This window comes from Macadamia integrifolia, unplaced genomic scaffold (assembly GCF_013358625.1).
Source record: "Macadamia integrifolia cultivar HAES 741 unplaced genomic scaffold, SCU_Mint_v3 scaffold2405, whole genome shotgun sequence".
In the NCBI taxonomy this organism is placed as follows: Eukaryota; Viridiplantae; Streptophyta; class Magnoliopsida; order Proteales; family Proteaceae; genus Macadamia; species Macadamia integrifolia.
The window spans coordinates 20,703-33,980 of NW_024868693.1; positions in this window are offsets into that span (position 1 = coordinate 20,703).

The window sequence follows — 13,278 nt, forward strand, 5'->3', positions numbered from 1 at the left end:
GCCGATGCCGGCTCATTCCTAAGATCATCTCTAGGAGGGTTATGAAGTGTATGCAATATCTAAGCTATCCCTCTCTTGACTTCAGCCATTTCTGTTTGTAAGGTTCCCACGGGACTGGACCCAGGCTTGTTCGGGTGATTCAAAGTCGTGTGGATCCATACTAACTGGGCAGTTATCACTTGGTGGTAGACAGTATCGAGGAGATGATGGGGGTGACACTAGACTTAGGCGAGTCAACCGATTACCCTGATGCGTCCAAAGGGACCATAGAGAATACTTGAGGTGTGGAATTGTGCCTGAACCAAAAGTGGCTTATTTTAGGATTCTTGAATTCCCAACCCCTTGTTCACACATTCACTAGATTAACAAAAACAATCCATCCAAAGTTAGTCCCCTTAATGATAGGGGTGAATAGGGTTCGATGCCCCTGGTCCCACCCAATGTCATAAGTGGGAGAATCATACAAATGGCTCGTCGAGAATGTTCCCATAAGATATTCCATGTAATAAAGTCATGCTTTGCTTATTCTTTTTCCCACTAGGTATCCTTCCTCCTGATTTTTCTAGGGACTTCTCGGGACTTGATGTGACTGCGATGGGATTGCCCCTGAGTCACATGTCTGGACTTTTTCCTTAAGGAGGAGGGACACCTTTTATCCGAAACCCACTTAGGAAAGTAATTCTTTACGATGGGAAATAATATAGGAACATTCCTTTTCAAGGCCGCAAACAAGTTCTACAATTAGCTTCTGGTGCTCCTAGCTTCTTCATCTATTTCCCACATGATGGGAGTATGTGATGGATGCAATAGAACCGACAAGATTTCCTTGACAGGATCTATATACACAAGGTATGTGATCTTTTTGATATACCCATAGGGACGAGATCAAGGGGGTGACTTCCTTGCCCATTACTCGTGACTAAACATAAGGTTAAACAATTGGCCACGGGGTGGTGGAACCGTGAGTGATTGTGTACAAAAATGTAATATAGGATAACCATCATTCGATCTCAGAATGCTATAAAGTGCACAGACCTTGTCGAGGGTGCTAGTACAATTTTGGACATCCTCGCTGTTTGATGACGCATTCGATCTCAAAATGTCATAAAGTGCACGGACCTCCTCGAGGGTGTTGGCACAAATACAACATCCTTGACAATACCTTCCATTCTTTTATAGGAAGTGGGTATCATTTGCTCTCAAAGTACTCTCCATGACATGCGCTGACCTCCTCGAGGGTGCGGGCATGACAGGGAGTCCCTTGCCAAATGATTTCACTTCAAGCCTAATGCGTGATGTGGTTAGCGAATACAATTACAAACATGGGGTTAGCCAAACACGTTTTCAAACAAATGTGGTTAAAAATGTTCTCGCATTTAAAGGTAGCATCTAGTATCGAAAGCTTAACATTTATCCCTAGTGGAGTCACCACTGTGAGGGTAGCGACTGGAGATGATGACTTGTCTCTCTTCCCTTGGGGGGGGGGAAAGGACTTGCATCCAGTCCTCTCCCCTCTCTCTTTCTCTTTCATGTGAGGGGAGGGGTTTGTGTCATGTGTGTTTTACTTACGGGTCCTGCATTGTCGTATTACCGCTCGGAGATACGTGGAGGCCTATTTCGAAATGGGGGTTTGATGATGGTCCAATACAGGGATCGGGATCATACAAATGGGGGGTTTGGAATTGCCACCTAGGATTATGGGCCTAAGACCCCTAGGGTGGGCCCAATTCCTGAGAAAATGGCCCAAAATTTGGTCTGGCCCAGAGATTTAGGGTAAGTGTCAGGTTACAGAATTGTGAAGGTGTTAGGGATCCAATCTGCCCGGTTCAACCGATCTTCCTACTAGATGCTTGAGAACAAACATTTTCCACAATTATTACTATTCCACACGCATGGCTAAATTATCACACATATATACATTAATTGAATTCAAACTTCTATATACACTAAAACAAGGTCCATATAAAGTCTACATTATGACAAGTTGGTTGAGAAATTATACCTGAACTTAACCCCATTATCGGGTCTAGAGGGTTGCGCCCCTGATTAGTACCGGCTCGAACTATCTTTCGGATTCTACTGGCTCAGGGGAAGATGGTCTTGACCTCCAACTTCCTTTCTTAAGAGATGCTGATTGTGATGGTATTTGGACAGGGTTCCGCTAGGAACAGTTACTTTCGAATTTGGATTCGGATAGAGCTACGGCTAGGGAAGATTATTTTTGGATTTGGATTCCGACAGAGCTTTGGCTAGGGAAGGCTATTTCGGAGCTTAGGCTGAGGTGGCACTCTGGTAGAGCTTTCGCTAGGGATAAGCTAGGGGAGGGCTAGGCTGAGGTGGCACTCTGGCAGAGCTTCAGCTAGCGATAGGCTAGGGGAGGGCTAGGCTGAGGTGGCACTTCAACAGAGCTTCCGCTGGGAATGGCTATTTCTAGAAAGATTCCAGGGGCACTCGGATAGGACTTCCGCTAGGAACTGCTATTTTTGGAAAGAAACGGATTGACCTAAAAATGGATTGAAGATGCCCAAAGCCTCGAAGAACACTTTTAAGATTCGAATAAAGTTACGGATCTTGACAAAGATCTCTCTGTAGACCCAAAGAGCCTCAAAGAGGGGTTTATACTTTGGGTAAAACTCAAGAACACTCACAGAAGGGGGTTGAAAAATATACTACTTTTGGAAAAAAACTAGATCGGATTAAGAACTTGGATTGAAGATCTTCAAAGTCCCAAAGTGTCTTCAAAGATCTGAACAAGATTTCGGATCTTGACGAAGGTCGCTCCGAAGGCCTGAAGAAAATCAAGAGGGGGAGGGGAGGAGAGTTTCACTACAAGGAAGTGAGGTGGGGTTTTGGTGTCTCAAATCCAAAGGAGGGGGTATTTATAGGTTTTTCCGGCCAATAGGAAAGAGGGAACATCTTTATCTAATGGACGAAAGAAGGGTTTTTGCCTAAAGTGGGCGGATATGCCTTTTATACACTGGGTAAAAGAGGTCCTCGGACCAAAATGGGTGGGGGGAAGGTTTTTGTCCAATGGGTAAAAAGTGGGTTCTTGGGGAGAAAATCCTTAGTAAAAAGAAGGGTTTTTTGGTCTTAAGTGGGTGAAGAGGGAATTTCTTCACCTATCGGGTCAGGGGAACACCAATCCCGGCAATTAATGGTGACACAGAAGGTTGGTTAAAATGTATGGGGTATACGGGCAATGTGCACAGTGTGTGCGGGTAATGGTGTGTAGTTGGGCATAAGCCAGGCATAAGGGTGTGCGGGGAGGTTGGCATGGGTGTGCGGGAAATGTCACAGTGTGTGCGGGTAATGGTGTGTAGCTGGGCATAAGCTAGGCAAAAGGGTGTGTGGGGAGGTTGGCACAGGTGTGCAGGAAATGTGCACAGGGCAGCACGCGTATAGGGCAGGTAAGGTGCGTGGCAGCACATGCATGGGGCAAGCAAGGTGAGTGGCAGCTCGAGCATGGTGTAGGCAAGGTGTGCGTGGCCAGGCAGCAGGGGCATGCACAGTGTGTGGTAAGGGTGCGCAAGCCATGCGGGGTGGGCGCGCAGGTCATGCAGGCTGGGTCTGGCTGGCTGGCTGGTCAGTGTGCACGACATGCGCGTAGAAAAATATGATTTTCTAGGGGAGATTGTGGGCAATCCGACGATCTGATTTTGACGTACCATATATCGTCGGAATTGTATTTTCGAGTACTTTCCATCTGTAGGTTCATCTTGAATGGATTCCTTTGTATATGAAAATTTTAAAAATTCAAAATTGGACCCTCCTTCTCGCACGGGGTTTCTAAGGTTTTCTCAGTCAATCATCATCTATGTTGATCAGAAGCCAAAAGTGGCATCCAAGATTCGTATTTCATCATATCCGGAGGAGGGTGATAAAATTGGGTGTCTATAGGTTTCAAATGTATCAATTGATAATCAATTCACTTTTGATCTCATTCTACGTGCATATCTTTGTCCTATGTACATAAGTGACTAGACGTCAATGTGTGTCAGAAACATCGAAGGGGACCTATAGGGGTTACTCCAAAGGGTATAGGCACTGTCAAATTTTGACAACACTGAACATGTCACTGGAAATGTGCATTAGAAACAGGCCAAAAATCCACCAAAAATATCAAGGGTGTTTCAGCTGGCCTTTCTAGAGGCTTCCTAAGAGCCTGGACTTCACCGAAAATATGCCAACGGATCCTTCCCAGGATATTTCCGATGGCTATTTTCAGTGGGAATACAATAACAATCCACCTCATTTGGGGTTTTTCGGCTCGAGCCCTATTGCTGGGATTTGTTCTATGGAGTTTGTAGGGGACCTCCCCACCTCCATTTTAAGCCAAAGAAGTTCCTATTCTGCTGATCCATTTGGGAGATATGGAAACTGAACGATTGAAACCCTAACTACACATTTGGTCACAAGAGTTTGCCGGAGCTCACCTGGCTTGGTTTGAGTGCGGAAATCATATGGGAGAGTGAAATGAACACTCACCCAAGGTTCATAAGGTGTCGGGGTTAGAGCTAACCCCTCAAACCCGGTGGTTCACTCCCTTACTCAACTACACTGGCTCAAAATGAAGAAAGAGAGTGGTAGGAAAAGTAGCACCTACCTCCGACAAGATACCAGCAACAGGATGCAAAGCCGGGAGCTCCACCAAGCTTCCCTCCTTCTCTCCCTTCTTATCCTTCCTTCTCTTCCTTTCTCAACTCCCTTCTCTCCCCTCCACGTTTTTGGACAAGTGAGAAGTGAGAAGTGAGAAATGAACTCACTTCTCATATTTATAGTAAGCGAAATGCATGAGGCCTATTTGGTTGTTCCTTATCTGGTCCAAGTAGGTTACTCCATCATTCTGGACACGTGGGTCCACCTCTTTAGACTCGTAGGGGTACAAGTCATGAGGAAGGGTGTGGAAGAGTGTGTGGAGTCATCTAAGGCTGTCCACAATGTGGGTGGTGGGGTCTACGGGCATCGAAACCCATTTAACAGCATAATGTGCCACTGGAATATGCCACCAGATCCTGCCCAGACTGTTTCCAGTGACCTTTTTTTCGGTGGACAAGGCAATGTTCTGCCTTGAATGGTTGCGGTCCCCACTTGGCCATCACCGGTGGTGTTGTCCTAGGTTATGGGCATAGTCTTCCGATAATTTTGGTGCGTGTCGGGGCTTGGGTAGAGAGGTGTCGGGTCACTTACATCTTGGGGTCGGAAGGCTTGAATCTTCTCTAATTTGACCAGCATGAAATGCACAAGCAAGTGGGGTCATCCTTCCCTTCTTGCAATGAGCTGCCGCGAGCTAAAACCCATTGGTACTCCATATCTCTGGTCTGAGACCTATCACAAAAGTCCAAATTAGACCGGGTTAGGACACGGGTGTAACATGTACATAGGGCCTCAGGAATACAAGTTCATTGCAAGCAGGAGGAGTCAACCAGTCTTGGAAAGTAACCCCAATCCCCCGGCTAACCCCTAGGTTAGTAACCCCATGCAGTCAAGTGTACAGTACGTCGTACCCTACTACTATCCATCTCTAGGTACAATACGTCGTACCATGAAAGTGTACTACTAATTAGGCAGCCACATATCGGGATTAGTCAGTACTTATCCCCCTACTGACAAGGGGTTTAGCATTCAGGTGCTGATATCCTAACCCACAATGTCTATATGATGCACAATCAACATCTTTCACACACATTAACACAATACACACTGGGCACTCATCGGTGTCCTAACTTACCTTCCTTACCTATTTCAGTTTCCTGTCCACAAACCAATATCAACACAAGGAAAAATTATATGCACACATCATATGCATGAATTACAGGCAAAGCTAAACTAAAAACACTCCATAAACAAAGTCAAAGCACCCACTCACCTTGGTGATCAAGGTTAGACAAGTCACTCCTTCGAGTTGGGTAGGTTCCCACACTGTAGTTTAAATTTCCTATTTCATGAAATATTTAAATCATTAGATAAAAAACAAAACCCTACTACTAACTTGTTTTGAGTGGGGTATTCTTATTCTTAACCCATTTTGACAGATCCTTGTCTGGGTAGAAAGATCCCATTCATACTTGAAATCCTTGGGATCAGAGATTATAAGCATTGAACTCAATTATAAGTCATGCAGTCCTAAATTATGTGTATTTTAAGTCCCTAATATATTTAGAGGGTTTTAGAGTTGTGTTGTAGCCTAATTGGCTTCTGCCACCTTAACCGGTGGGATATAGTGGTGATAACCGGCTGGCTGGTCGTGTCCCACTGATTCTCCCAAACTCTACATAATTCGATTATGCTTCGTACTCTAGACTTCTAAGGCTACTGTGGGGTGAAATCAGGTCATATACCATGATTTTGACCACTGCTTTGAGTTGAATTCACCCCTTGGCAACCTCCTTGGGTAAGAATTCAGCTAAATGCAATGTATAGCAATATTCTTCAAAGAATTCAATAAAAATTCATGGAATTCTTTCATTCCTACTCTGTTCTAACATTTATATACAGTAAACAGCATATATGTATGGGTCTTCAATCATGTTTTATCAGCTCATCTCTACTCCTAGTTCAAGTTTCACCTTTCCAATAGAATTAGTGAAACCCTAGCTCACTTGTAATTTCTTAACTCAAATAAACCTAAACCCTACTTCACACCCTAACACATATTCTAATTCTACTGAAATACAGTACTTACCTATGTGCACAATTGATCCAAGGTTAGTCTCAGATGGTACAGTTCCTTCCCTCTTCCTCTTCTCTTTCTTTCTCTTTTCTCCTTCTCCCACTTCTTTCTCTTTTCTTCACTGTGTTGTTAAGGGAAATTCACCATGAGTTTGGTGGTGCCCTAATCCTTTATAACCTCCCATCCACCGAATTAGGCTGAAGGCCTGTTTGGTGGAGTCCTAAGTATATATGTGCTTAGGTATATATGTACTTATATATATATATATATATTATATATTATATATTATATATTAATATGTAAGACCATCAAGAAGACTAAATATAAACTTCGTTACCAAAGGCAAATTGGGATTTTTGTAGGGCAGAGAGGTGGGACCCTCAACACATACATAAAAGCCAGAATTTTACATTCTGCTAGGGCAAACCGGCTGGCCTATTGGTACCCACCAGTTTGCCCATTTCAATCCCCAATGTCTGTTACACTCCCTACATACCTAACTTTTTATAAGTTATACATTACCTGATTGCCCACACTTCCTGTTAGTTTCTCCATCATTGTTGGCAGGCTGAATAGGTACATGTGGGGTCACTTCTCCTTTCTTGGTATTCCACTGCTGCCAACCAAGCCAGTATTGTCCTCCTCTGTCTTGTACTCTTGCTTATCCACTGGTAAGGTATACAAGTTAAATTAGGGTGTTACAATTTCCCCCCTCCTTATAAAAATTTTATCCTCAAAATTTGTGAGATGTACCTGGTAATCCAAACAATTCCGTATATCTTTCTTTCACTTCATCTTCTCTTTCCCAAGAGGCTTCTTGCTCTGGGTGGTTCTTCCATTTAACCTTCACTTAAGATATGGTTTGATTCTGGGGTTGATGTTCCTTCCTATCAAAGATCCCTTCACGTTGTTCTTCATAACTCGGATCATCATCTAGGTCCAATGATTCCACATTGGAATATACTTCTTCAACATGGAAACATAAAATACATTATGAAATCGTTTTAACTCTGGGGGCAATGCTAACCTGTAAGCTGTCTGGCCAAATCCAATTCAGAATCTCAAATGGTCCTATATATCTAGGACTCAATTTTCCTCTCTTTCCAAATCTTTTTACACCTCTGATTAGTGAAATTTTTTGAAATACTTTATCACCCACATCAAACTCCAAAGGTTTCCTTCTATTATCTGTATAGCTCTTTTGTCTTGACTGGGCTGCTTTAATTCTTTCTCTAATCATATCTACCTTCTCACAGGTGGTTTGAATCAACTCAGGCCCCATTATTCTTTTTTCCCCAACTTCATCCCAATACAATGGGGTTCTACAGTTCTTCCCATACAAAGCTTCAAATGGTGTCATACCAATAGTTGTTTGATAACTATTGTTATATGCAAATTCAATCAATGGCACATGCTCATCCTAACTATAGCTCATATCTATAGCACAGATTCTCACCATATCTTCCAAAATCTGGATTGTTCTTTCTGATTGACTGTAGATGAAACGTTGTACTAAAATTCAACTTAGTTCCCATTTCTTTTTGTACATATTCCCAGAATTTGGAAGTAAACTGAGAATCATGATCAAAAACGATACTAACAGGCATTCCATGATATCTCACAATATTATCAATGTACAGTTGTGCTAATTTTTCCATAGAATGAGATATCTTCATAGGTATGAAATGTGTTACCTTTGTTAATCTATCAATAATCACCCAGACAATGCCATTCTCTTTCTTAATCCTTGGTAGCCCTATCACAAAGTCCATAGTGATGTGCTCCCATTTCCACTCTGGTACTGGGAGAGGTTGTAATAGTCCATGGGGTCTCTGTCTCACTACCTTCACCATCTGACAGTTCATACATTTTGCTACATTTTTTGCCACATCATTTTTTATATTGTGCCATCAATATAATTTCTTTAGATCTTTATACATCTTAGTACTTCCATGATGTAAAGTGTAAGGAGTACTATGTGCTTCATTCAAAATCAACTCTGTCAATTTCTCCTCCCTTGGAATACATAATCTATCTTTGAATCACATTATTCCATCCTTCAATAAGAATCTAGGATCTTTCTATCTTCCAATATTGATGGCATTGATTGTCTTCCTCAATACATCATCTTTAGGTTGATATTCCTTAATTCTTGCAAATAAGGAGGGTTTAATAAAAAAGAAAAAAAGTGGGAAGTGACACATCCTCAGGTGTCTCCACCTCAGTAACTACTTCCAGATCAAATTTCCTTGCTTCTTCTATCAACCTCTTATTTGTGGTTAGAATAGCAAGTGTGGTAGTTTTATGTTTCCTACTAAGTGCATCAGCTACCACATTGGCTTTTCCTGGATGATAATGGATAGAACAATCACAATCCTTCAGTAACTCCAACCATCTTCTATGTCTCATGTTTAATTCCTTCTGAGTGAAAAGATATTTAAGGCTTTTATGATCACTATAAATTTCACATTTTTCACTATACAAATAGTGGCGCCAGATCTTCAATGCAAAGATAATTGCTGATAATTCCATATCATGAGTAGGGTAATTCTTTTCATAGTCCCTCAGCTACATAGAAGCATATGCAATCACCCTACCATTCTGCATCAACACATATCTCAACCCTTGTTTGGATGCATCACTATATACTACCATACCTGAGGTGCCATCTAGAATAGCAAGGACTGGAACTGTTACCAGTCGGTTCTTCAGTTTTGAAAACTATTTTCACACTCTTCTATCCATTCAACCTTGACTCCTTTTCAGGTCAACTGAGTCATAGGAGCAGATATTCGGGCAAAAGTTTCAATGAATCTTCTATAATAACCCGCCAAACCCAGAAAACTTTGAATCTCACTAACATTCTTTGGAGACTCCCCAATCTAAAGCTACCTTACCAAGATTAACCTCAATGCCTCTTGAAAATACAATATGTCCCAATAAATTCACTTGTAATAACCAGAATTCACACTTACTAAATTTACCATACAACTACTTCCCCCTCAATCTCTGTAATGTAGACCTAAAATGAGTAGCATGATCTTCTTTATTTATGGAGTAAATCAAAATATCATCTATAAACACTATAACAAACTAATCTAATATGTCATGGAATACCCTGTTCATCAATCCCATAAAAGCTACTGGTGCATTGGTCAGTCCAAATGGCATAATCTATTTATAATGGCCATACCTAGTCCTGAAAGCTTTCTTCTGTATGTCACTCTTCTTGATTTTTAACTGATGATGTCCAGATCTCAGATAAATCTTGGAGAATGTGGTAGCACCTTGCAATTGGTCAAATAGATCATCAATGCATGGTAATGGATATCAATTCTTAATTACTAACTTATTCAATTCCCGATAATTAATACACATCCGCATACTCCCATCTTTCTTATTTTCAAACAAGACTGGAGCTCCCCAGGGTGATACACTAGGTCTAATAAACCCTTCTTTAGTAGATCCTGCAACTGTTCCTTCAATTCAATAGGAACCATCCTGTATGGTGGCTTGGACACAGGTGCTGCCCCAAGTATTAATTTAGTGTAGAATTCAATCTCCCTATTTGGGGGCACACTACACAAATCTTCAGGAAGTACATCAGGAAATTCTCTTACCACTTCCAATTCTTCTAGGGTTGTAGTCTTTTTAGTGTATCCCTGACACATGCCAAATAGGCTTCACATCCTTCTTCTAACAGATTTTATACTTAAGTAGCAAAGATTAATAACTTCCTAGCCTGATCCTTCATGTTCCCCTGAAATGTAAATTCATCTCTATCTCGAGGTCTAAATAATATCTTCTTTTCCGCACAAAGTCTATAGGCTCGATATGCTGATAACCAATCCAGACCCAATATTACATCAAAGTCCTTCATATCTATGCAGATCAAATGAGCTATCATATTTCGCCCACATATCTGAATAGTACATGGCTCATATACATCTTCTAAATCCATAATAAATCCTATAGGTGTACTAACCATCAGCTTATATGCTAACATTTTTTGTTCTATTCCCAATCTTGAGGAAAAATGAGAGGACACAAAAGAATGGGATGCACCAGAGTCAAATAGTACAAATGCTAGTGTCATAGAAACAATCATTATACCTGTCACAACTCCAGGTGCAACTTCAGCTTCCTCAGTTGTCAGTGCAAATACTTTCCTAGATGCTTGTGGCTTCTTGGTGGATGCAGATGAAGAAGTCACATTTAATTCTCCAGACTTCCTCTGAGGACAAAACCTTGTATAATGTCCTGGATGCTAACATACATAGCATCTTACAGAGATGGGCTAAGTATGATGATGGCTAGCTATGACTGGGTAGAAAACTGACTTGAATCTATCTTTCTAGGTACAATAATAGAAGAAGTGGTTCCCTTTACAAATATCCCAAACTGTTTCCCTGTAGTAGCTGTCTTGGCTCTTCTGGCTACTTGAACCTAATAGCTTTCCCTCTGCTTGTCTTTAATTGACTTAGCAATTTTGACCACTTTAGCATAAGTCTGGAGCCTGTATGCAACCAACATAGCTCTAATGCTAGATCTCAGACCCTTCTCAAATTTCTTAGCTTATGCATTATCATTCTTCATGTATTCTGGTGCAAAATAGTATAAGGCTTCAAACTATTGCTGGTACTCCAGTACTGATTTAGGCCCTTGCACCAGTGCCATGAATTCAGATTCCTTTTTATCCCTCACACTAATAGGAAAGTAGTTCCCATAGAAGAGCTCTACAAACTGTTTCTAGGTAAGGTGTGGATGTCTGGCTAATAATATGGGTCTAGTAGCCTTCCACTAGGCATAAGCTTCAATCTGCAACTGGTAACTGGCACACATAATTTTCTGCTCATCACTACAACCCAGAACTATCAGTGCATTTTCAAATCCTTTTATCCACTTGGCAAGAGCAAGTGGATCATGGGTCACTCCCTTGAAGGATGAGTGCCGATACTTATAAAATTTCTCCATCAATTTGCTGGTATTAGTCCATACTTGTACTACTGATGGGGTCTCTGGTGTCTACTGACCTGTAAGGGTTCCTATAGCTGGCACTTCTTGGGATGCCTATCCACTAGTAGTCTATGTTGTGAATAGTATCCTAGATGTAAACTAAGGGGCAAGGACTGTAGGAGCTGGGGGTGGTGGTGCAATAGATGCATGATTGGATAGGGATTCTCTAGCACGTATAACTGTGGCCAACACCTCAATCATTGCCCTATGTTGTTGTTGCTGCTACTGTTGTTGTTGCTGCATATTCTGTTGCATTTCCTATTGCAAGCCTTCTTGAATTCCCTGAACCGTATTTGTCACTATGGCAGCCACATCATGTGTTGTACGTACTGGTGGTGCAGGTGGTGGCATAGATGCTACTACTATAGGGACAGATGCATGAGCAGGTATATTTGTCACCGATGCAATTTCACTTTCTACCTCATCTTCCATTAGCATATAAGGGGCAGTTCTGGTAATTCGACCCCTTTTTTGTTGTCGTGGTTCATGCTGAGGTTGAGCACGTCTTGGTGGCATTTTGGGAATTCCTGAAAAATAATGATATATTAATTCCCAATGCTCAACACATAATAAGCAAGGATGAGTTATGCAACATGCTTTACATAAATCAATGTCTTGGATCTCACCAAGAATATACAATTCATTACCTAAACGTATACTCTTTTTATCAATTGCATACAAGCAATATTAGCACCAAAAATGTTTTTATCTTGAGGCTTTTATTTATTTGGTCCTATGACACTGGATATTCTAAAGTCTTGTGGATTATGAGACTTTATCCCCAGAATCTTGCTCTGATACCACTCTATCACACCCTGCCCCAAATATGGCTAAGGTATGCGGCACTAGACATCTCACCATATCGAGTCAGCCTGTTCCCCCAGGATCTAGACTTAGGGGAAGCTCATAACACCACAACACACAGCTATAAAGTAGGGCTCATAATGATATAAATAGTCCATCAGAGATATATAACATCATTTCCCAGTGTCACTAAGTGATATATTATATTATAGTTATCCAGATAAAGTAATATATATACATTTTCAATAGAATATTTACACAAAATCACAATATCTCACAAGTAACTATATGCATCAGAGTACTCTCCAGTGAAAGTATATACACAAAAAGATATATCAGAACAAACTGTCTACTCCTCAAAAGTGCTAGCCTCCATAGGCACAGTCGTCACATCCACAGTCGGGTTCATGGTCGGCCTCATCCTTTGGAACATAGGCCAAGTGATCCAAGGCCATTGTCTCATAAGCAGAGCCTAAAGTCAACAAAACACTAGTCTCATCAGTAAATAAGAGGGGTGAGCATGTCATGCTTAGTGAGGGGGTGGGGGCAAGCAAGGACACACAATACAAATGATGCAATGCATGTTCACAACTTATGTGATACTTATGGATTCATTTAACATTACACTATTTTCTATTCCATTACTAAGCTTGAAATCAGTGGTATAATGCTACGCAACGTAGGTGGTATTCCCTACCCTGTATGTTGGGCCTCAGGAATACAAGCTCTTTGCAGGCAGAAGTTAGCCAGTCCCGAAAAGGAACCTCGGTCTCCTGGCTAACCCCTAG